At 37.1% G+C, this 24826-nt stretch overlaps 1 long non-coding RNA gene across 1 annotated transcript in view; it reads right to left on the bottom strand.

Moving 5' to 3' along the window:
- The window catches only part of LOC112615906, a 161339-nt gene extending 137909 nt beyond the window's left edge, over positions 1-23430 (bottom strand). Inside the window, exon 1 of the long non-coding RNA XR_003117505.1 lies at positions 23167-23430. This is a non-coding gene — a long non-coding RNA (uncharacterized LOC112615906). The remainder of the gene's footprint in view (positions 1-23166) is intronic.
- Positions 23431-24826: the final 1396 nt, after the last annotated feature.

Genomic DNA, 24826 nt, shown 5'->3' with positions numbered 1-24826 from the left:
GAAATACAGAGAACGCCACAAAGATACTCCTCGAGAAGAGCAACTCCAAGATACATAATTGCCAGATTCACCAAAGTTGAAATGAAGGAAAAAATCTTAAGGGCAGCCAGAGAGAAAGGTCGGGTTACCCACAAAGGGAAGCCCATCAGACTAACAGCAGATCTCTCGGCAGAAACTCTACAAGCCAGAAGAGAGTGGGGGCCAATATTCAACATTCTTAAAGAAAAGAATTTTCAACCCAGAATTTCATATACAGCCAAACTAAGTTTCATAAGTGAAGGAGAAATAAAATCCTTTACAGATAAGCAAATGCTTAGAGATTTTGTCACCACCAGGCCTGCCTTACAAGAGACCCTGAAGGAAGCACTAAACATGGAAAGGAACAACCGGTACCAGCCATTGCAAAAACATGCCAAAATGTAAAGACCATCGAGGCTAGGAAGAAACTGCATCAACTAACGAGCAAAATAACCAGTTAATATCATAATGGCAGGATCAAGTTCACACATAACAATCTTAAACTTAAATGTAAATGGACTAAATGCTCCAGTTAAAAGACACAGACTGGCAAACTGGATAAAGAGTCAAGACCCATCAGTCTGCTGTATTCAGGAGACCCATCTCACACGCAGAGACATACATAGGCTCAAAATAAAGGGATGGAGGAAGATTTACCAAGCAAATGGAGAACAAAAAAAAGCAGGGGTTGCAATCCTAGTCTCTGATAAAACAGACTTTAAACCATCAAAGATCAAAAGAGACAAAGAAGGCCATTGCATAATGGTAAAGGGATCAATTCAACAGGAAGAGCTAACTATCCTAAATATATATGCACCCAATACAGGAGCACCCAGATTCATAAAGCAAGTCCTTAGAGACTTACAAAGAGACTTAGACTCCCATACAATAATAATGGGAGACTTCGACACTCCACTGTCAACATTAGACAGATCAACAACACAGAAAGTTAACAAGGATATCCAGGAATTGAACTCATCTCTGCAGCAAGCAGACCTAATAGACATCTACAGAACTCTCCACCCCAAATCAACAGAATATACATTCTTCTCAGCACCACATCGTACTTACTCCAAAATTGACCATATAATTGGAAGTAAAGCACTCCTCAGCAAATGTACAAGAACAGAAATTATAACAAACTGTCTCTCAGACCACAGTGCAATCAAACTAGAACTCAGGACTAAGAAACTCAATCAAAACCGCTCAACTACATGGAAACTGAACAACCTGCTCCTGAATGACTACTGGGTACATCACGAAATGAAGGCAGAAATAAAGATGTTCTTTGAAACCGATGAGAACAAAGATACAACATACCAGAATCTCTGGGACACATTTAAAGCAGTGTGTAGAGGGAAATTTATAGCACTAAATGCCCACAAGGGAAAGCAGGAAAGATCTAAAATTGACACTCTAACATCGCAATTAAAAGAACTAGAGAAGCAAGAGCAAACACATTCCAAAGCTAGCCGAAGGCAAGAAATAACTAAGATCAGAGCAGAACTGAAGGAGATAGAGACACAAAAAACCCTCCAAAAAATCAATGAATCCAGGAGTTGGTTTTTTGAAAAGATCAACAAAATTGACAGACCACTAGCAAGACTAATAAAGAAGAAAAGAGAGAAGAATCAAATCGACGCAATTAAAAATGATAAAGGGGATATCACCACCGACCCCACAGAAATACAAACTACCATCAGAGAATACTATAAACACCTCTACACAAATAAACTGGAAAACCTAGAAGAAATGGATAATTTCCTGGACACTTACACTCTTCCAAGACTAAACCAGGAAGAAGTTGAATCCCTGAATAGACCAATAGTAGGCTCTGAAATTGAGGCAATAATTAATAGCCTACCAACCAAAAAAAGTCCAGGACCAGATGGATTCACAGCTGAATTCTACCAGAAGTATAAGGAGGAGTTGTTACCATTCCTTCTGAAACTATTCCAATCAATAGAAAAAGAGGGAATCCTCCCTAACTCATTTTATGAGGCCAACATCATCCTGATACCAATGCCTGGCAGAGACACAACAAAAAAAGAGAATTTTAGACCAATATCCCTGATGAACATCGATGCAAAAATCCTCAATAAAATACTGGCAAACTGGATTCAACAACACATCAAAAAGCTTATCCACCATGATCAAGTGGGCTTCATCCCTGGGATGCAAGGGTGGTTCAACATTCGCAAATCAATAAACATAATCCAGCATATAAACAGAACCAAAGACAAGAACCACATGATTATCTCAATAGATGCAGAAAAGGCTTTTGACAAAATTCAACAGCCCTTCATGCTAAAAACGCTCAATAAATTCGGTATTGATGGAACGTACCTGAAAATAATAAGAGCTATTTATGACAAACCCACAGCCAATATCATACTGAATGGGCAAAAACTGGAAAAATTCCCTTTGAAAACTGGCACAAGACAGGGATGCCCTCTCTCACCACTCCTATTCAACATAGTGTTGGAAGTTCTGGCTAGGGCAATTAGGCAAGAGAAAGAAATCAGGGGTATTCAGTTAGGAAAAGAAGAAGTCAAATTGTCCCTGTTTGCAGATGACATGATTGTATATTTAGAAAACCCCATTGTCTCAGCCCAAAATCTCCTTCAGCTGATAAGCAACTTCAGCAAAGTCTCAGGATACAAAATTAATGTGCAAAAATCACAAGCATTCTTATACACCAATAACAGACAAACACAGAGCCAAATCATGAATGAACTTCCATTCACAATTGCTTCAAAGAGAATAAAATACCTAGGAATCCAACTTACAAGGGATGTAAAGGACCTCTTCAAGGAGAACTACAAACCACTGCTCAGTGAAATAAAAGAAGACACAAAGAAATGGAAGAACATACCATGCTCATGGATAGGAAGAATCAATATCGTGAAAATGGCCATACTGCCCAAGGTAATTTATAGATTCAATGCCATCCCCATCAAGCTACCAATGAGTTTCTTCACAGAATTGGAAAAAACTGCTTTAAAGTTCATATGGAACCAAAAAAGAGCCCGCATCTCCAAGACAATCCTAAGTCAAAAGAACAAAGCTGGAGGCATCACGCTACCTGACTTCAAACTATACTACAAGGCTACAGTAACCAAAACAGCATGGTACTGGTACCAAAACAGAGATATAGACCAATGGAACAGAACAGAGTCCTCAGAAATAATACCACACATCTACAGCCATCTGATCTTTGACAAACCTGAGAAAAACAAGAAATGGGGAAAGGATTCCCTATTTAATAAATGGTGCTGGGAAAATTGGCTAGCCATAAGTAGAAAGCTGAAACTGGATCCTTTCCTTACTCCTTATACGAAAATTAATTCAAGATGGATTAGAGACTTAAATGTTAGACCTAATACCATAAAAATCCTAGAGGAAAACCTAGGTAGTACCATTCAGGACATAGGCATGGGCAAAGACTTCATGTCTAAAACACCAAAAGCAACGGCAGCAAAAGCTAAAATTGACAAATGGGATCTAATTAAACTAAAGAGCTTCTGCACAGCAAAAGAAACTACCATCAGAGTGAACAGGCAACCTACAGAATGGGAGAAAATTTTTGCAATCTACTCATCTGACAAAGGGCTAATATCCAGAACCTACAAAGAACTCAAACAAATTTACAAGAAAAAAACAAACAACCCCATCAAAAAGTGGGCAAAGGATATGAACAGACAGTTCTCAAAAGAAGACATTCATACAGCCAACAGACATATGAAAAAATGCTCATCATCACTGGCCATCAGAGAAATGCAAATCAAAACCACAATGAGATACCATCTCACACCAGTTAGAATGGCGATCATTAAAAAGTCAGGAAACAACAGGTGCTGGAGAGGATGTGGAGAAATAGGAACACTTTTACACTGTTGGTGGGATTGTAAACTAGTTCAACCATTATGGAAAACAGTATGGCGATTCCTCAAGGATCTAGAACTAGAAGTACCATATGACCCAGCCATCCCATTACTGGGGATACACCCAAAGGATTATAAATTATGCTGCTATAATGACACATGCACACGTATGTTTATTGCAGCACTATTCACAATAGCAAAGACTTGGAATCAACCCAAATGTCCATCAGTGACAGATTGGATTAAGAAAATGTGGCACATATACACCATGGAATACTATGCAGCCATAAAAAAGAATGAGTTTGCATCCTTTGTAGGGACATGGATGCAGCTGGAAACCATCATTCTTAGCAAACTATCACAAGAACAGAAAACCAAACACCGCATGTTCTCACTCATAGGTGGGAACTGAACAATGAGATCACTTGGACTCAGGAAGGGGAACATCACACACCGGGGCCTATCATGGGGAGGGGGGAGGGGGGAGGGATTGCATTGGGAGTTATACCTGATGTAAATGACGAGTTGATGGGTGCAGCAGACCAACATGGCACAAGTATACATATGTAACAAACCTGCACGTTATGCACATGTACCCTACAACTTAAAGTATAATAATAATAAATAAATTAAAAAAAAAAAAAAAAAAAAGAATGTTGAATATTGGCCCCCACTCTCTTCTGGCTTGGAGAGTTTCTGCTGAGTGATCTGCTGTTAGTCTGATGGCTTCCCTTTGTGGGTGACCCGACCTTTCTCTCTGGCTGCACTTAACAGTTTTTCCTTCATTTCAACTTTGGTGAATCTGACAATTATGTGTCTTGGAGTTGCTCTTCTTGAGGAGTATCCTTGTGGTGTTCTGTGTATTTCCTGAATTTGAATGTTGGCCTGCCTTACTAGGTTGGGGAAGTTCTCCTGGATGATATCCTGAAGAGTGTTTTCCATCTTGGTTCTATTCTCCCCTTCACTTTCAGGCACCCCAATCAGACGTAGATTTGCTCTTTTCACATAATCCCATACTTCTTGAAGGCTTTGTTCATTTCTTTTTCCTCTTTTTGCTTTAGACTCATCTTCTCGCTTCATTTCATTCATTTGATCCTCAATCACTGATACTCTTTCTTCCAGTTGATCGAGTCGGTTACTGAAGCTTGTGCATTTGTCACGTATTTCTTGTGTCATGGTTTTCAGTTCGTTTATGGCCTTCTCTGCATTGATTTTTCTAGTTATCCATTCTTGCATTCTTTTTTAAAGACTTTTAGTTTCTTTGCACTCGGTACGTAATTCCTCCTTTAGCTTTGAGAATTTTGATGGACTGAAGCCTTCTTCTCTCAACTCGTCAAAGTCATTCTCCATCCAGCTTTGATCCGTTGCTGGCAATAAGCTGTGTTCCTTTGGAGGGGCAGATGCGCTCTTATTTTTTGAATTTCCAGTTTTTCTGCCCTGCTCTTCCCCCATCTTTGTCATTTTATCTGCCTTTGGTCTTTGATGATGGTGACGTACTGATGGGGTTTTGGTGTGGGTGTCCTTCCTGTTTGTTAGTTTTCCTTCTAACACTCAGGACCCTCAACTGTAGGTCTGTTTGAGATTGCTTGAGGTCCACTCCAGACCCTGTTTGCCTGGGTATCAGCAGCAGAGGCTGCAGAAGATAAAATATTGCTGAACAGCAAGTGTACTTGTCTGATTCTTGCTCTGGAAGCTTCGTCTCAGCGGTGTACCCTGCCGTGTGAGGTGTGGGGTGTCGGTCTGCCCCTAGTGGGGGATGTCTCCCAGTTAGGCTACTCAGGGGTCAGAGACCCACTTGAGCAGGCAGTCTGTCTGTTCTCAGATCTCTACCTCCGTGTTGGGAGATCCACTGCTCTCTTCAAAGCTGTCAGACAGAGTCGTTTGTGTCTGCAGAGGTTTCAGCTGCTTTTTGTTTTTGTTGTTTATCTGTGCCCTGTCCCCAGAGGTGGAGTCTACAGAGACAGGCAGACCTCCTTGAGCTGCTGTGGGCTCCACCCAGTTCGAGCTTCCCAGTGGCTTTGCTTACCTACTTAAGCCTCAGCAACGGCAGCCACCCCTCCCCCTGCCTCGCTGCTGCCTTGCCCGTAGATCACAGACTGCTGTGCTAGCAATGAGGGAGGCTCCGTGGGCGTGGGACCCTCCCGGCCAGGTGTGGGATATAATCTCCTAATGTGCCGTTTGCTAAGACCCTTGGTAGAGCGCAGTATTGGGGTGGGAGTTACCCGATTTTCCAGGTGTTGTGTGTCTCAGTTCCCCTGGCTAGGAAAAGGGATTCCCTTCCCCCTTGTGCTTCCCAGGTGAGGCGATGCCTTGCCCTACTTCAGCTTTCGCTGGTCGGGCTGCAGCAGCTGACCAGCACTGATTGTCTCGCACTCCCTAGTGAGTTGAACCTGGTACCTCAGTTGAAAATGCAGAAATCACCAGTCTTCTGTGTCAGTTGTGCTGGGAGTTGGAGACTGGAGCTGTTCCTATTCGTCCATCTTGCCACAAATATATATTTTTAAAAAATCTTAACATCACGGATCATTAGAGAAATGTAAATCAAAATCACAATGAGTTACCATCTCACCTCAGTGAGAATGGTGTTTATTGAAAAGCCAAGAAACAACAATTGCTGGTGAGGTTGCAGTGAAATGGGAATGCTTTTCATTGTTGGTGGGGATGTAAATTAATTCAACCATTGTGGAAGACGGTGTGGCAATTCCTCAAAGATCTAGAACTGGAAATACCATTTGACCCAGCAATTCCATTACTGGGTACATACCCAAAGGAATATAAATCATTCTATTGCATAGATATATGCACATGTATGCTCACTGCAGCACTTTTCACAATATCAAAGACATGGAATCAACTCAAATGTCCATCAATGATAGACTGAATAAAGAAAATGTGGTACATACACATCATGGAATAGTATGTTATGCAGCCATTATAAGGAACAAGAACGTGTCCTTTGCAGGGACATGGATGGAGCTGGAAGTCATTATCCTCTGCATACTAACGCCAGAACAGAATATCGAATACCACATGTTCTTACTTATAAGTGGGAGCCGAACAATGAGAACACATGGACACAGGAGGGGAACAACACAAACTGAAGCCTGCCAGAGGGTGGGGTGGGGGAGGAAGAGCATTCGGAAAAATAGCTAATGCATGCTGGACCTAATACCTAGGTGATGGATTGATATGTGCAGCAAACCACCATGGCACATGTTTTACCTATGTACCAAACCTGCACATCCTGTACATGTACCCCGGAATTAAAAACAAAAATAAAACATTAATCCACCACAATTAAGTAGGCTTTATCCCTGGAATGCATGATTGGATGAACATATGTAAATCAATAAATGTGGTTCACTGCATAAACAGAACTAAAAACAAAAACAACATGATTATCTCAATAGATACAGAAAAAGCTTTCAATAAAATCCAACATCCTTCATGTTAAAAACCCTCAATAATAAACAAAAAAAGGCATTGAAGAAAAATGTTTCAAAATAATAAGAGCCATCTATGAAAAACTCACAGTCAAAGTCATAATGAATGGGCAAAAGCTGGATACATTCCCCTTGAGAACTAGAAAAAGGCAAGGATGCCCTCTCTCACCACTCATACTTAACACAGTACTGGAAGTCCTAGGCAGAGCAATCAGTCAAGAGAAAGAAATAGAAGGCATCCAAATAGGAATAGAGGGAGTCAAACCAACCCTGTTAGCAAACACTATGATTCTATTCCTAGAAATCTTTATAGTTTGTGGCCCAAAGCTCCTTGATCTGATACACAAGGTTAGCAAAGTTTCACGGTACAAAAACAATGTGCAAAAATCAGTAGAATTCCTACACATTGACAACATCTAAGCAGAGAGCCAAATCAAGAATGTAATTCCATTCACAATAGCCACAAAAAGAATAAAATATCTAGAAATTCCACTAACCAAGTTGGCAAAAGACTTCTAAGATGAGAATTACAAAACACTACTCAAAGAAATAAGAGATGTCAAAAAAAAAAAAAAAATGAAAAAACATTCCATGCTCATGAAAAGGAATAATCAATATTGCCAAAATGGCCATAGTGTCCAATCTAATTTACAGAGTCAACGTTTTCACTGTCAAACTACTAATGACATTGTTCAGAGAATTAAATCAAAGTATTTTAAAATACACATGGAACAACAACAACAAAAAAAAGAGCTTGAATGGCCAAGGCAATCCTAAGCAAAAAGAACAAGGCTGGCGGCATCACACTACTTGACTTCAAAGTATACTACAAGGCTACAGTAATGAAAACATCATGGCACTAGTACAAAAACAGACACATAGATCAATGGAACAGAATAGAGAGCCCCAAAATGTTGCCATGTGCCTACAATTATCTGATCTTTGAGAAAATACACAAGCATGAGAAATGTGGAAAGAACTCCATATTCAATAAATGTTGCTGGGAAAACTGTGTAGCCACATGCAGAAGATTTAAACTGGACCCCTTAACTCAAGATGGATTAAAAACCTAAATGTATCGCCGAATACTAGAAAAACTATGAAAGATAACCTAGGAAGTACCATTCTGGACGTCCTCAACATAGCACCTAGCAAAGCCTTCATGACAAAGGCACCAAAAGCAATTGCAACAAAAACAAAAAATGGTAAGATACCTAATTAAGTTAAAGAGTTTGTACACAGCAAAATAAACTATCAACATAGTAAATAACCTACAGACTAGGAGAAAATATTTGCAAAGTATACTTTCCAGCATGTATATCCAGCATCTATAACAACATACAGCATCTATAAGAAACTTAAACAAATTTACAAAAAAAACCCCAACTTTAATAAACTGGGTAAAGTACATGAACAGACACTTTACAAAAGAAGATATTCATGTGGCTAACAAGCTATGGAAAAAATGCTCAATATCACTAATCATTAGGAAAATGCAAATCAAAACCACAAATAGACACCAGTCAGAATGGCTATCATTAAATGTCAAAAAATAGAAGATGCTGGTAAGGTTGTGGATAAAAGGGAACACTTATCCACTCCACTACTGGGAATGTAAACTAGTTCAGCCAGTGTGGAAAGCAGTTTGGCAATTTCTCAAAGAACTTAAAACAGAATCAGCATTTGACCCAGCAATCACCATTATTGGGTATATTTCCCCCAAAAGTATAATTCACTGTACCAGAAAGACACATGCATGCATATGTTCACTGCAGCACTATTCACAATGGCAAAGACATGGAATCAACCTAAATGCCCATTAGTAGTAGACCGGATAAAGAAAATGTGGTATATGTACACCACGGAATACTATGCAGCCATATAAAAGAATGAGATCATATCCTTTGCAGGAACATGGATGGATCTGAAAGCTGTTTCCCTAAGCAAGGTACCACAGGAACAAGAAACCAAATATCACATGCTCTCACTTATAAGTAGGAGCTAATCACTAAGTAGATATGGATACAAAGAAGGTAATAATAGACATTGGGGCCTACTTGTGGGTGGATGGTGAGAGGAGGGTAAGGATTGAAAAGCTACCTATTGGGTACTATGTTTATTACCTGGGTGACAAAATCATTTGTACGTCAAACCCCTGTGACATGCAATTTACTTATATAGCAAAGCTGCACATGTGCTCTCAAACCTAAAGTAAAATTTAAAAATATGTTCTTCTTTCTCATAAATGCATGATGAAGAATGTTCAGATGAAGAAAATTGTACATTTTCCCAAAAGGGTAGGCCATATATATGTTCAGAAAATCTGTGGGTGGATTAGCCAAAATTAACCAGATTAACAATGTGAATCTGGTGAGTAGTATCCCATGATAAGCATATTCATTGGTGACTGGGATAACCTGTTAAGAATATTCTTTGTATTATTCCTTTTGGCTTTTCTGTAAATTTGAAATACTTCAAAACAAAACAAATTTAAAAAACAAGGTCCCTGCTCTTAACATTGTGTTTCTTGAGTAATTATTCTTTTCCTCAAACTCCATTAAATAGATATTAATACACAGGAATAGTTGTAGTTCAGAGATAAATAGGAGATAAAAACATCTGTATATTTTGAAAAATGGCTGAATTATCATATCAATTTTACTGATCTGAATGATTACTAATAACTCAATAATAATTATGATATCATGTTGAACCAGTCTATGAAATTTATAGTCAAAATTCATTTGATTTCTGTTTTTCTAACATACAGTTCCTTTTGAAATAATACATTGTAAAATTCTCTGGAATGATTTTTATTATTCATATATTCATGTATATTAAGGCATATGTACTTACAAGATTATGTTTCAAAATTATTATAATGTGGCAAAATCATTGCAGTATATTGTGTTAATGTTCCCAATTATTTGTTACTTCTCCCCATAAGAGGATTATAGATTCTTGCGCTGTGGATGTCAAGCTTGATATTGACATATGTCATGTTTATGTTTTAAGAGGCATTGCATGAGTCCATCATTCTTCTTTTCATTCTACAAATAGTTTGTCTCAGATTGGGGGGGCTCCTCCAAACTAGACCCTGGAACAAAAATGATATAGGGAACACCTCCAGAGCTAACAAGTAATGTGTAAAAGAAGCAAATCTTTGTTGTTGTAAGTCACTGAGCTTTTAGGGCTGTTTGTCCTCAAAGCACAAAATAACAAAAACTAATAATACCATAATATTAATCATGGTAACACCTGTTTTAGAATATATTTAGAAACTATACATTACATTTATGTTGAGAACTGAAAGAAATTCCAGACTGTTCAAGTTTAGATTTAAAATTAAAATTCTCTGCTTGATGTATGGGGCCTGAGGGGGATTGTAAAGTCACATTTCAGGTTCAGATCACTAGGAAAAGACTTGTTACCAAACTACACTTTTTAAAAATTATACTTTAAGTTCTGGGATACATGTGCAGATCCAGGTTTGTTACATAGGTATGCATGTGCCATGGTGGTTTGTTGCACCCATAAACCTGTCATCTGCATTAGGTATTTCTCCTAATACTATACCTTCCCTAACCCCCAACTCCCTGACAGCCCCTGTGTGTGATGTTCCCCTCCCTGTGTCCATGTGCTCCCATTGTTAAACTCCCACTTATGAGTGAGAATATGCAGTGTTTGGTCTTCTGTTTCTGTATTAGCTTGCTGACAATGATGGTTTCCAGCTTCATCAATGTCCCTGCAAAGGACATGAACTCATCCTTTTTAATGTCTGTATAGTATGCCATGGTGTATATGTGCCACATTTTCTTCATCCAGTCTATCATTGATGGGCATTTGGGTTGATTCCAAGTCTTTGCTATTGTGAATAGTGCTGCAATAGACATACATATGCATGTGTATTTATAGGAGAATGATATATAATCCTTTGGTTATATACCCAGTAACGCAATTGCTAGGTCAACTGGTATTTCTGGTTCTAGATCCTTGAGGAATCACCACACTGTCTTCCACAGTGGTTGAACTAATTTACACTCCCACCAACAGTGTAAAAGTGTTTCTATTTCTCCACATACTCTCCAGCATCTGTTTTTTCCTGACTTTTTAATGATCGCCATTCCAAATGGCGTGAGAGAGTATCTCATTGTGGTTTTGATTTGCATTTCTCTGATGACCAGTGATGATGATCTTTTTTTCATATGTTTATTGGCTGCATAAATGTCTTCTTTTGAGAAGTATCTGTTCATACCTTTTGCCCACTTTTTGATGGGTTTGTTTTTTTCTTGTAAATTTGTTTAAGTTCCTTGTAGATTCTGTATGTTAGCCCTTTGTCAGATGGATAGATTGCAAAACTTTTCTGCCAGTCTGTAGGTTGCCTGTTCACTCTGATGATATCTTCTATGCAGAAGTTCTTTAGTTTAATTAGATCCCATTTGTCAATTCTGGGTTTTGATGCCATTGCTTTTGGTGTTTTAGTCATGAAGTATTTGCCCATGCTATGTCCTGAATGGTAGTGCCTAGGTTTTCTGGGGTTTTCATGGTTTTAGGTCTTACGTTTAAGTATTTAATCCTTCTTGAGTTTATTTTTGTATAAGGTGTAAGGAAGGTGTCCAGTTTCAGTTTTCTGCATATGGCTAGCCAGTTTTCCCAACACCATTCATTAAATTGAGAACCCTTTCCCCATTGCTTTTGTCAGGTTTGTCAAGATCAGATAGTTGCAGATGAGTGATGTTATTTCTGAGGCCTCTGTTCTTTTCCATTCATCTATGTATCTGTTTTGGTACCAGTACCATGCTGTTTTGGTTACTGTAGCCTTGTAGTATATTTTGAAGTCAAGTAGTGTGATGCCTCCAGCTTTGTTCTTTTTGTTTGGGATTGTCTTGTCTATACAGGCTCCTTTTTTGGTTTCCTATGAAATTTAAAGTAGGTTTTTCTAATTCTGTGAAGAAAGTCATTGGTAGCTTGATGGGGATAGCATAGAATCTATAAATTACTTTGAGCAGTATGGCCATTTTCATGATATTGATTTTTCCTATCCATGAGCATGCAATGTTTTTCCATTTGTTTGTGTCCTCTCTTAGTTCCTTGAGCAGTGGTTCATAGTTCTCCTTTAAGAGGTCCTTCACACCCCTTCTAAGTTGTATTCCTAGATATTTTACTCTCTTTGTAGCAATTGTGAATGGGAGTTCACTCATAATTTGTCTCTCTGTTTATTATTGGTGTATAGGAATGCCTGTGATTTTTGTACACTGATTTTGTATCCTGAGAATTTGCTGAAGTTGCTTATCAGCTTAAGGAGATTTGGGCTGAGATGATGGGGTTTTCTAAATATACAATCATGTCATCTGCAAACAGAGACAATTTGACTTCCTCTCTTCCTATTTGAATACCCTTTATTTCTTTCTCTTGCCTGATTGCCCTGGCCAGAACTTCCAATACTAGGTTGAATAGGTGAGAGAGGGGATCCTTGTCTAGTACCAGTTTTCAAAGGGAATGCTTCCAGCTTTTGCCCATTCACTATGATATTGGCTGTGGGTTTGACACAAATAGCTGTTATTATTTTGAGATACGTTCCATCAATACCTAGTTTATCGAGAGTTTTTAGCATGAAGAATGTTAATACTTCTTGAAGGCCTGTTCTGCGTCTGTTGAGATAATCATGTGGTTATTGTCATTTGTTCTGTTTATGTGATTAAGTTTATTGATTTGCATATGTTGGACCAGCCTTGAGTCCTAGGGATGAAGCCAACCTGCTCGTGGTGGATAAGCTTTTTGATGTGCTGTTGGATTCAGTTTGCCAGTATTTTATTAAGAATTTCGCATTGATGTTCATCACGGATATTGACCTGAAATTTTCTTTTTTTGTTGTGTCTCTGCCAGGTTTTGGTATTAGGATGATGCTGGCCTCATAAAATGAGTTCATGAGGAGTCCCTCTTTTTCTATTGCCTGGAATAGTTTCAGAAGGAATGGTACCAGCTCCTCTTTTTACCTCTGCTAGAATTCACCTGTAATTCCATCTGGTCCTGGGTTGTTTTTTGGGTGGTAGGCTATTAATTACTGCCTGAATTTCAGAACTTGATTTGGTGTATTCAGGGATTCAACTTCTTCCTGGTTTAGTGTTGGGAGGGTGTAGGTATACAGGAATTTATCAATTTCTTCTAGATTTTCTAGTTTATTTGCATAGAGTTGTTTAGAGTATTCTCTGATGGTACAAACTACACTTTTGAGGTATATGCTTGTGAGGTACATGGGAGTTATCAACTTGAGGGAAACAGAATATAGGGAGCTCAAATTTCACAATGAATTATTTGAAAAGACTTTTAAAAATCTATTCTGTGGGACATATGTAACTTATAAATTGTCCTAATTCCCTATAACTGGAAATGAATTTTGTTTTTCCACTTTAATGTGAAAGACTAATTTTTATGACATCCTTTATCAAATCTTACTTTGAGACAAATGGAATTAAAAGGTTATTATGATAGCAATATGTTGCTATGTTAATAGTATGCTTGTACCATTATGAACAGGCCTAATAGCTATGAAGACTGACAAAAATGTGCTGGCTACAAGGACTTCACAATTTGTAAAGGTAGCCTGGACAAAAATACAGTTTTACACTTTATTCTTTCATTGTTAAGTTTCATGGTACATGCCTATAATAAGACGCTAAAAGAACAAAACTTACTTAGAAGGAAATTTAGTGAGTACATTTACATACTCTTAAAAAATGTCTTGCCCAACTTTTAAAAATTGTATTTTAAATACAAAATAATACGTAGTATAAAAATCAAATCATACCTAGATATACAAGGGGAAAATGTGAAAGTCTCATTTCAACTTCCTCTGATATGAATCCTATCCCTCAGAGGCAACCACTTTTAAACGTTTGGAACACATTTATCTATCTGTCTGCAAATACACAAATAAATAAGCTTTTTCCTACTTGAGTGCTATCATTTGGTTCTATGATTTGCTTTCTTTACTAGTCGATATAACAGACATCTTTCCATGTCACTACACTAGTACTACTCCTCCCTCATTCTCTTGCAACATTGTATAGTATTGCAGTGGGAATACCTCAACAATGTATTTGACCATTTCCTGTTGATGGGCACTTAGGCTATGTCAAACATTTTAGCTTCTACCAACCATGCTGCAATGAACATTCTTATACATTATTAATGTAGAATATTATAAAAATGTCCCTAAAAAAGGATGAGTTCATGTCCTTTGTAGGGACATGGATGCAGCTGGAAACCATCATTCTCAGCAAACTATCGCACGAACAGAAAACCAAACACCGCATGTTCTCACTCATAGGTGGGAATTGAACAATGAGATCACCTGGACACAGGAAGGGGAACATCACACACTGGGGCCTATTGTGGGGAGCGGGGAGGGGAAGGGATAGCATTAGGAGATATACCTAATGTAAATGACGAGTTAATGGGTACAGCACACCAACATGGCACATGTGTACCTATGTAACAAACCTGCACGTTGTGCACATGTACCCTAGAACTTAAAGTATAATTTTAAAAAAATCTATCTCCCAGAAGTAATGACTGTTAAATCCTCAATGAGGTCCAGATAATTTGGTTTCCTTGATTGAAAGGGACAAATATGCAGAGATGCCTTCATGAGCACTATTAAGTAGCATATTTATGATGATGATGATGGTAATGATGATGGTAATGAGGATGATAATGGTAACTAATATTTACTGAATACCCACGTCTGGTACTTTGCATTTATAAACTTATTTACTTGTCACAAAAAAGCCTGTGAGGTTGGCACTGCCATATTTCCTCAATTCTAAGATTCACATCTTTTGAGATTTTTGGATTGGGGTGCTGAATTGGTAAGTATAATGCAAATATTCCAAAATTCGGAAAAAAATCTAAAATCCAAACACTTCTTGTCCCAAGCATTTCAGATAAGGGATCTTCAACCTCTATTTACTGGTTGTGGCAGCATACAGTATTGCTCTCATTTCATAAATGAGGAAACTGAGATTCAGAGAACTTAAGATTCAGAGAACTATTCAACAACAGACATTTAGTAAATGACAATAATGGGACACTCACCCAGGGAATCTGACTTGAGTTTGTACTTTTAACTCCTTTTCCTGAAGTGCATGAAGTTATAGTAAGAAGGTAGAACAAATGTTGAGTACCAATCCCCCATGCATACACCACACACATCAAAATGTAACACTGATTATAAATACCTGGATGATTTACAGATGGTTTTTAGTTTTATTCTTCTGCAATTTTCCAGTTTTCTACATTGAATTAGTTTTTCAACATATTGTAGGAAGTCTTGAACTCATACAAAACTAGAGAGAATAATATTCATGAACTCCCCCATATACCCATTACTGAGCTTCAACAATTATTAATTCATCTATTCCTGGACCCATTAGCCAACACTTATTATTTCCAAGCAAATTCCATGCTTCGTATTATACCATATGTAAATATTTCTGAATTAATCTCTAAAGACAATTATTTTAAAAACCATGATCCTATTACCTCAGGTAAAATTTAATAATTATTTAATATCATAACATATCCAGTGTTCAGATATTCCCAATTGTCTCATTTTTTAATCTTTCAATATTGAGAAAATTTGTCTTAGGTGAAAATTACAAAAAATTTGTAAAAAAGTGCAGAACTTTCTTGAATACTCTTTTCTGCTTCTCCTAATATTATCTGTGGGATCATAATTTAAAATACTATTTAAATCAGGAAATTAACATTGAAACAGTACTATTAACTGATCTACAAATCTTATTAGAATTTCAGCAGTTTTCCCACTGATTTCCTTTCTATGGTTCAATTGCAAACCGGGATCCCATATTGCTTTCAGCTGTCATACCTCCTTAGTCTCCTCCAGTCAATGACAGCCCCTCAGTCTTTCTATATCTTTCATGACCTTGACACTCTAAAGTAGTATGGTATGCCAAGTAGTTATTTTCACAATGTCTTTGTAAAAATAAATAAACAGTGGTGTTGCCTCATGAGTTAATTTTGGCAAGAACACCATGGAGGTGATGTTATTTCCTTCTCGGTGCATAGTATCAGAAGGCGCACAAGGTTCACATGTCTTTTATTGGTGACTGGTGACGATGACTAATAATTTGGTTTAAAGTGGTTTCTGCCAGGTTTCTCCATTGTAAAGTTACTATATTTTCCTTGCAATTAATACATATCTTGTGGGGAGACAGTCTGAGATTACACAGATACCCTATGTCTCATCTTTCCACCCACTAATTTTAGCATCCATTGATGATTCTTGTCTGTAAAAAATGTTGTGGTTTGTGCTTAATGGTAGCTATTTCCATCACTTTTGTGCATTTTTTTTTTTTTTTTTTTTTTTTTTTTTTTTTTTTTTTTTTGAGATGGAGTCTCGCTCTGTCACCCAGGCTGGAGTGCAGTGGCATGATCTTGGCTCACTGCAAGCTCCGCCTCCCGGGTTCACGCCATTCTCCTGCCTCAGCCTCCCAAGTAGCTGGGACTACAGGCGCCCACCGCCACACCCGGCTAATTTTTTGTGTTTTTAGTAGAGACGGGTTTCACCGTGTTAGCCAGGATGGTCTCGATCTCCTGACCTCGTGATCCACCCACCTCGGCCTCCCAAAGTGCTGGGATTACAGGCGTGAGCCACTGCGCCTGGCCACTTTTGTACATTTTAATTGAAATTCATCTGCAAGAAGAGCTGTTTCCCAAATCTTAACTTTATTATTCATTTATTTATTTATATGACTATAGATTTATGGGTATCTATTATATTATAATCCAAGACTATTACTATTTACTTTTTTGTTCAAATTATCACAGATTTGTTGACTGGGAGCTCCTTCAAGCTTTGTCCCTGTCTTTTCAACATGCCCCCATCATTTATTGATCCTTCCTCACGTTTTGGCAACATAAGATGTTTCTGGCTACTCTTGTTTTGTTCCCTGCCCCAGGCTTGAAATCAACTGTGACTCCAAAAAGCCCTAATTATTTTTATTGTAAAAAAAATTTAGAAACCACAATCCAGGCATTAAGTATGATCACAGCTAATGTTTTGTCATTGTTTCTAGGTCCTCTCAGTTAACAAAGCTAGGAAATATATGTATGTATACACCCACACAAATATCCACATCTACATTTATTTCTGTATCTATCCTTATGTGTGCACGTGTGTATATATTAATAGATACATATTTACATATTGATAATGTTCTTACATTTATATTTATATATACATATATACAACATATACATACATACACACATTTATACTGATATCTCTGATTCTAATTCACATAGTTCATTTCAGCCTTCTCCCTTTCCCTTGTTTGTAACTCCTTTTATGAAACCTCTTATTACTCACAACATTTGTTCAGTCCTAATATACCCATTAAGTAATTATAAAATTGTTAACACACACCATTGTAAAAAACAACTTTCTTCACTAGAGTACAACTGCTGTGTACATTTATTTTTGTCTTTAGCCTTACAGTATGCATTTTTAATAGTACTTTCCATAGTTACTTAGGTTAGCTTACTTTTTTTCTTCCCCACTCCCTTCAGTGTGGTCATATTACTCATTTGTAATATAGCTAGGTTCACTTGTAATGAATTGCATTGAACTTTTGTTTCTTGCAAAATCATGGTTAATTTTAATTATTTATTTTTGGAGGATATGTGAAACAGTCTCATGGCTCTAAGTGTTACGGCTACACAAAAAAGTATATTCACAGAACTGTTGCTCCCCCTCATTTCTACCATCCCCTTCTCATTCTCTCATTCTTTGCATCCCATACACACTAACTACTGGTAGCCTCTCATTAAGTCTCTGGCTTCCTGTATTTCTTTTGCACAATTAAGCAGATATATATGTATATTTTACACCTCCTTCATCACATGAAGGGTAACATATTACAGATATTCTTTTGCCTTTAACACTTTAATTTATGATATATTCCAGAAATTACTTCATATTAGCTCATAATGATCTTCCATTTTCTTTTTTACAGCTTCATGCTACCACACTGTACGAATGTGTCACAGTGTATATGGGTATTTATGTTGTTTTCAACATTTTGCAAATATAAATAATGTTGCATATTCACTGTGTATATTCACTGTTGTATTGTATTGTTGAAAGTATATCTACAGGGAAAACTTCTAGAAATGGGATTGGTAAGCCAAACGATAAAGCCGTATCATTTGTTAGGTATAGATAGGATACATGTAAAAATAAATGTAGATGTGGATATTTGCATGGGTGTATACATGCATATATTTCCTAGTTTTGTTCTCTGAGAGGACCTAGAAGCAATGTTTTCAAAAGCATTATACTAGCTTGCATTGGTACCAGCAATGTCTTATCTGTCTTTAACAATATGCTTGCTTAAATCAGGATCAAGATAAGCTCTATACATTGCAAGTGGTTGATATGTTTCTTAATTCTTTTTTAATCTGTAGGTGTTCTGGACTACTCCAATTCCTGTCTGTCTTTTTTTTATTTAAATGTATTTGTTTTAAAAACCCGTATCTGCATTGCAGAGTTTCCCACAGGCTGGATTTTTCTGACTGCATTCAATGATGTCATTTGTCATGTAATTCTGTGCTTTGCATTTCCCATAAATTATTAAATTTAGAGGCTTGATCAGATTTGAGTGAACTTTTCTGGCAAAAATATTTCATAGAAGGTATTGTGTACCTTACTAAAAGGCACCTTGTGACTGGCAACCTAAAAATTTTTTAAATAGTTTATTATGTACCTTAAAGATGTATTTTTAAGATGAGGAAAGAAATGAAGAAAAACATTTCGTATGTGTGCCACCACATATACGCTACTTCAGAAATAATTTATTATTATATTTCATCTGGTAATAAAATTGACATATATTCATCTCAAAAAATGGTGAGTAGAACAGTAGATGCTGCTAGACAACAATTAGGATGGCTTCCTGGCTCATAAGGATTACCTACTGGTTATGTCTACGTTATTTAACCTGCCTTAACAGCCACCTGTGACTCAAGCTAGGCAATCAGAATCTCTTCACTAGAAATTTAAAACTTGGAGACACAAAGAGAGAAATCATGTTAATAGCAGCACTTTAGAAAGAAAATGTAGAAAATTATTGCTGCTAACATGCTTAAACAAAGAAGGGCCCTATTCCTGCTTGGGTATTCACTCCTTTGATTCTGAGAGCTAATTAGAACTTCCTCTACCTGACACCAAATCTGCCACTACCTTGATCTTGGACTTCCCAACCTCCAGAACTGTGAAAAATAAATTTCTGTTCCTTATAAGTCATTCAGTTTGTGGTATTTAATTATAGCAGCCCAAACAAACTAAGACATCAACAAAACAGAACCTTAGCAACTACAATGATACCAATCATTGATCAGAGGTGAAATAATTTACCCAAGATGCTATGGGATAGTAATGGGAATCAGATCACCTAACACCCACTAAAAGATTGTACACAATAGTTCCTTCATTATCTTAGTTCTGTGGTATCTTGTAATTTTGGAAATATATCTTCTCTGATGCTAACATGGAAGGTAAAGTAAGGGCTCAGAAAACTAAACAATATATGTAGTAAACTAGATAAGCTTCTTCTAATACCACAACTCACTGCACAAAACAATAAAGCCCATAAATAACATCATTGGGTACAGGCTATTTCTTGCCTGTACTTTTTCAAAAGATCTCTATGCTAGCTATTGAACAGATAGTTGCACTCCCAGGTTTATTGCAGCACTATTTATAATACCAAAGATATGTAATCAACCTAGGTGCTCATCAGTGGATGAATGGATATAGAAAATATGGCATATATACACAATGAAATATTATTGAACCACAAAAAATAATAGAATCCTGTCATTTACAATAGCATATCTGGAACTGGAGGAAATTATGCTAAGTGAAATAAGCCAGGCAAACAGAGACAAATGTCACATGTTCTCACTCATATATGGAAACTAAAATATTCACCTTATGGAGGTAATGAATAGAATGGTGGTTACCAAAGGCTGGGAATTTTAGTTGGGTAGGTGGAGATAAAGACAGGTGGTTAATGGGAACAAAAATACAGTTAGATAGAAGGAAGATCTAGTCTAGTGTTCAGTAGTACAATTGGGCCATTATAGTTAACAACAATTTATTGTACATTTCAAAATAAGCAGAAGAATAGATTGGAATGCTCCTAATACAAAGAAATAATAGTTGATTGAGGTGATGGGTATCCCAGTTACCCAGATTTGATCATTATTCAATTCATGCTTGTATCAAAATATCACATTTACCTCATGAACACATACAACTATTATGTATACATAAAATTAAAAAATTAAAAATATGTATGCTAGTTATGCTTTTCAGTTTAGGCCAAAGTCATCTCTTTTATGACAGGAAGATGGGAAAGGAGTGCAATCATTGAAAGTTAATTTATTTCAAACTCTTTACACAGCTTCTTCATTCATGCCTCACAATATCCTGAGAATTAGGTAGCCATTATTCCCATTTTACAACTGATAAAATAGAAGTATTGCTAGGTCTGGCATAGTGGCTCACACCTGTCATACAGCACTTTAGGAGGCCGAGGCAGGTGGATCACCTGAGCTCAGAATTTTGAGATCAGTCTTGGCAACATGGTGAAACCCCGTCTCAACAAAAACATACAAAAATTAGTCAGGCATGGTGGCAGGTGCCTGTAGTCCCAGCTACTCAGGAGGCTGAAGTGAGAGGACTGCTTGAGTCCGGGAGGCAGAGGTTGAAGTGAGCAGAGATTGTGCCACTGCACTTCAGCCTGGGTGACAGAGTGAGACGTTGTCTCAAAAAAAAAGTGAAATAACTTTTCCAAAGTAATCCATCATTTAATTCATAGAGCAAGGAAATGCATTACAATGTCCATTAACATAAATACATGTACTAAAAACTGAAATAACCAAAGTGGTCATTCATAAAATGGAAAAATAAATTGTGGTAGAGGTATACATTAGAAACGATACAGTAGGGAAAATAAATTAACTGTTAATAAAAGTTATCAACATAAAGCTCACAACCATATTTTGACTAAAAACAAGTTAAGAAGAATATATACAGTATACCATTTATATTAGACTTTAAAGGAAGTAAAATAATACTATATATTTCTGAGATATAAATGTACATGTGGTAAAAAAATTAAAAAATTATTCATAAAAAAATAAACACCAAATTCATGATTGGAGTAATGAAATTAAGGAAGGTTACACAGAAGATCTCAGCTGTATTGATCAAATTTTTACTTGTTAAACTGAGCTAAGGCAACAATGGTATTGGTTGAATTTTTCTTTACAATCTTGTGTATTGCTTAATATGTAATACCTTAAAAAAGAAAGTAAATGGTATTTGGAGTATAAAAATTAATGTTGAAATAAATGTACATGGATCTTTAAGAAAAAAAGAAAGAGAGAAAGTTGGGGAAGGACGTTGAGAAGGAAAGCAGAAGAGGGGAGGAAAAACAAATGCTACAATTCCACTACCCAGAGATTTTCATTGCTAGTTGTTTTATTCATAATTTCTTACAGTATTTTTTCTGTTCATGTAGAAGTATGTGTTCACATATATTGTAAAGAAACATTTGATAATATTATGACTACTACTAGAAAACCTATTTTGTAACTTATTTCGCAGGCACCAAATCAGTGCCATTTAAAAGGGCTGTATTCTATCCAATCATATTGTTATACCACAATTTATTTTAGCAGTTCACTATTGATGAGCACTTAGATTATTTCCAAAGTGTGCTATTACAAAGAATGCTGCAATTAACACATTATATATGTATGTGCATGCATGTGTGTATTTTCAGTAGTAACTGTTGAAAAAAATTTCCTGAGGGTAGAATTTCTAGGTCAAAGACTAAGAAGTTTTCAATTTTGTTACATATGCCAAATAGCCCAACAATAAATGATTATACTAATTTACACACTTAACAATACTGTAATTGAGTGCCAGTGTCCCCAAACTCTGCACAATACAGGGCATAAACAATCTTTTTATTCCGTTGTCAATCATAATCTGCTATTCCGTTCTTTCATGTGCATTTATTAGTGAAGCTGTCACTTTTTAAACGTTTACTCACCATACTTGAATAACTTCTTCTGATTTTTTGCCATTTGGTTAACGTTTTTGAAGTTTTAATTATTATGGATACATAATAGTTGTGCATATTTATGGGGTGCATGCGATATTTTGATTATAACATACAATGTGTAATAATCAAATCAGAGTAGTTGTTATATCCATCACCTCAAGCATTTATCATTTCTTTGTGTTAGAATCATCTCAATTTCGGTTTTTAGTTATTTTGAAATATATAATAAATTATTGTTAACTATAGTCGTCCTATTATGTTACCAAACACGAAATCACAAATACCAGGAAAGTTAAGAGAGAATTGGATCAGGCGCCAAAATGTTTACATTCGAATTAAGGCTCTGGAGGAATAAAAATGCGTAACCAGGAAAAGAAAGAACAAGAATAATGGGGACATAGAGGGCGAGAGAGAAGGAGAAAAACGAGAAGAAAAAGCCATGTAAGGAAACAGAATTTGCGCCTCAGGGTCCCCCTCCCCCTCTGTCCTGTTCCAGACACCTATTCTCATTCCCGCACTCCCACCCCTGCACCCCTGGCGTCCTGCTAGCTGGTCTGGCTTCCTTCCCTCTGGAAAAAGGCAAATTATTCAATAAAGGGAGGATGAGTCCTAGCTCATCCCCACTTCTTGTCTCCTGCCAGGTATTCAAATACAACTTACCACGCAGTCACCGCCATCCAACTGCATGTCACTCTCCACTTCGCCACGGTCTGAACTCTTGGCCACAAGATCTAAGCCTTCCGGATGCCCCAGCCAGTTCAGGCTGCCGGTCTCTTGTCCTTAAGCCTTTGCCGAGGCAGTCCGCTTACCTGATGCCAGCACACCAGGCCCCCCACCACCCACTGGAAGCACAGGCCCCAGCTCAGGTCAGGTTCCGGCGCCTAGAGGCCGCAGGTTCTCACGTGACTTAGTTTCCCAGGCAATAGCGCTTTTCTCCCGGATGTAGCAGTCAGCTGAAAACGACAGAGTGCTTCTTAAAGTTAACCCTCAAACCACCATGGTCAGTGAATGCAGAATAAGCCCGCTGAGAGTTTCATCTATTTCTATGACATTATGCTGGAAATTATAAAGAAAAGGGATGAAAGAAACTGGAGACTTTTCACCACCAACAACACACAGATCTGTATTATTAGGATTCTTAAAATGAGTATGCGTTGTTTTTATAATTAAACTAACAAAAGGAAAATAAATAATGATGACTAATTAAAGAGAGATTATGTATACAACAAAACCGTATGATTACAACAGCACCTTATGTAGCTTTGAAAATAGGTAATGCTTCATGAGAGAGGTTATAGCAGTGTGCAAATATCAATTCAGACTTTAACAAGAAGAATACACACACCAAAAGAGATTTTTTAAAACAAAATCTATGCCGTATGTGCTCTATGATTGTCACAGGGCTGAGGAGAACCTGATATTCTGCTATGCATTCCTGTCAGAAAGACAGAGCATGTTGCAGCCATGTCAAAACCAACCAAGGTCAAGAATTTCTTGTGACCAATCATAAAGTCCCTGAAGCAAGAAACAGAGAAACCCATGCCGATAAGAAATAAAGAGACTCAGACCCTGCAGAAAGATTAAGAATAGCGATCGAAGACGTTAACTTGGTTGGAATCTGGCTCTGCCCTTTACAAAGTTATGCGACCTTTTTCATCTGTTAATTGCTTGTTGTAAAGATTAAATTAAGCAAGTCAATGTGTATAAGGCATTTAAAACAATGTCTGGCAATGAGAAGATCTGTTTGATAAATAAATACAATATGGGACACAGACATTGCAGCATAGCAATCCCTCAATCAGGAATCCTAGGTCTCCAAGAACACTGGTGATACTAATTTAGCTGTACAAGAAGGAGGTGTCCTGTGTGGCTGACATAATATTTCAGGGTTTGGAGAGAAACATTCCTACATTTCTTATTTAAGAAAACAACACACCAAGGTTGTTTTGAAAGGCAAAGTGGACTCTGACTCTGGATCCACGCAGCCTAGATTTGGATCCTAGCTCTGCTATCTATTATCTGCGTTATTAGCTTAAGTTATTTAAGCCTTCTGTGCCTCAGTTTCCCCATAGGTAAAATAGAGATAATGGTACTAATTTCATAGGTTTGTTGTGAGAAAGTAACATATTAAATAAACTTACAACAATGACTGGCACATAAGTACTACATAAATATTGATTGAAACTAGTAATAAGAGACAAAAAATATTGGAGAATTAAAAGGTAAACCCACACGAAACTACTGTCTCAGTCTGAAGTAAGTAAAATACATGACCACTGCTTGAGACTTCATCAAGGTATTTCAAATAAGAAAATCTTGT

This window comes from Theropithecus gelada, chromosome X (genome assembly GCF_003255815.1).
Source record: "Theropithecus gelada isolate Dixy chromosome X, Tgel_1.0, whole genome shotgun sequence".
Taxonomy (NCBI): domain Eukaryota; kingdom Metazoa; phylum Chordata; class Mammalia; order Primates; family Cercopithecidae; genus Theropithecus; species Theropithecus gelada.
This window is presented reverse-complemented; position numbering and strand designations above follow the sequence as displayed.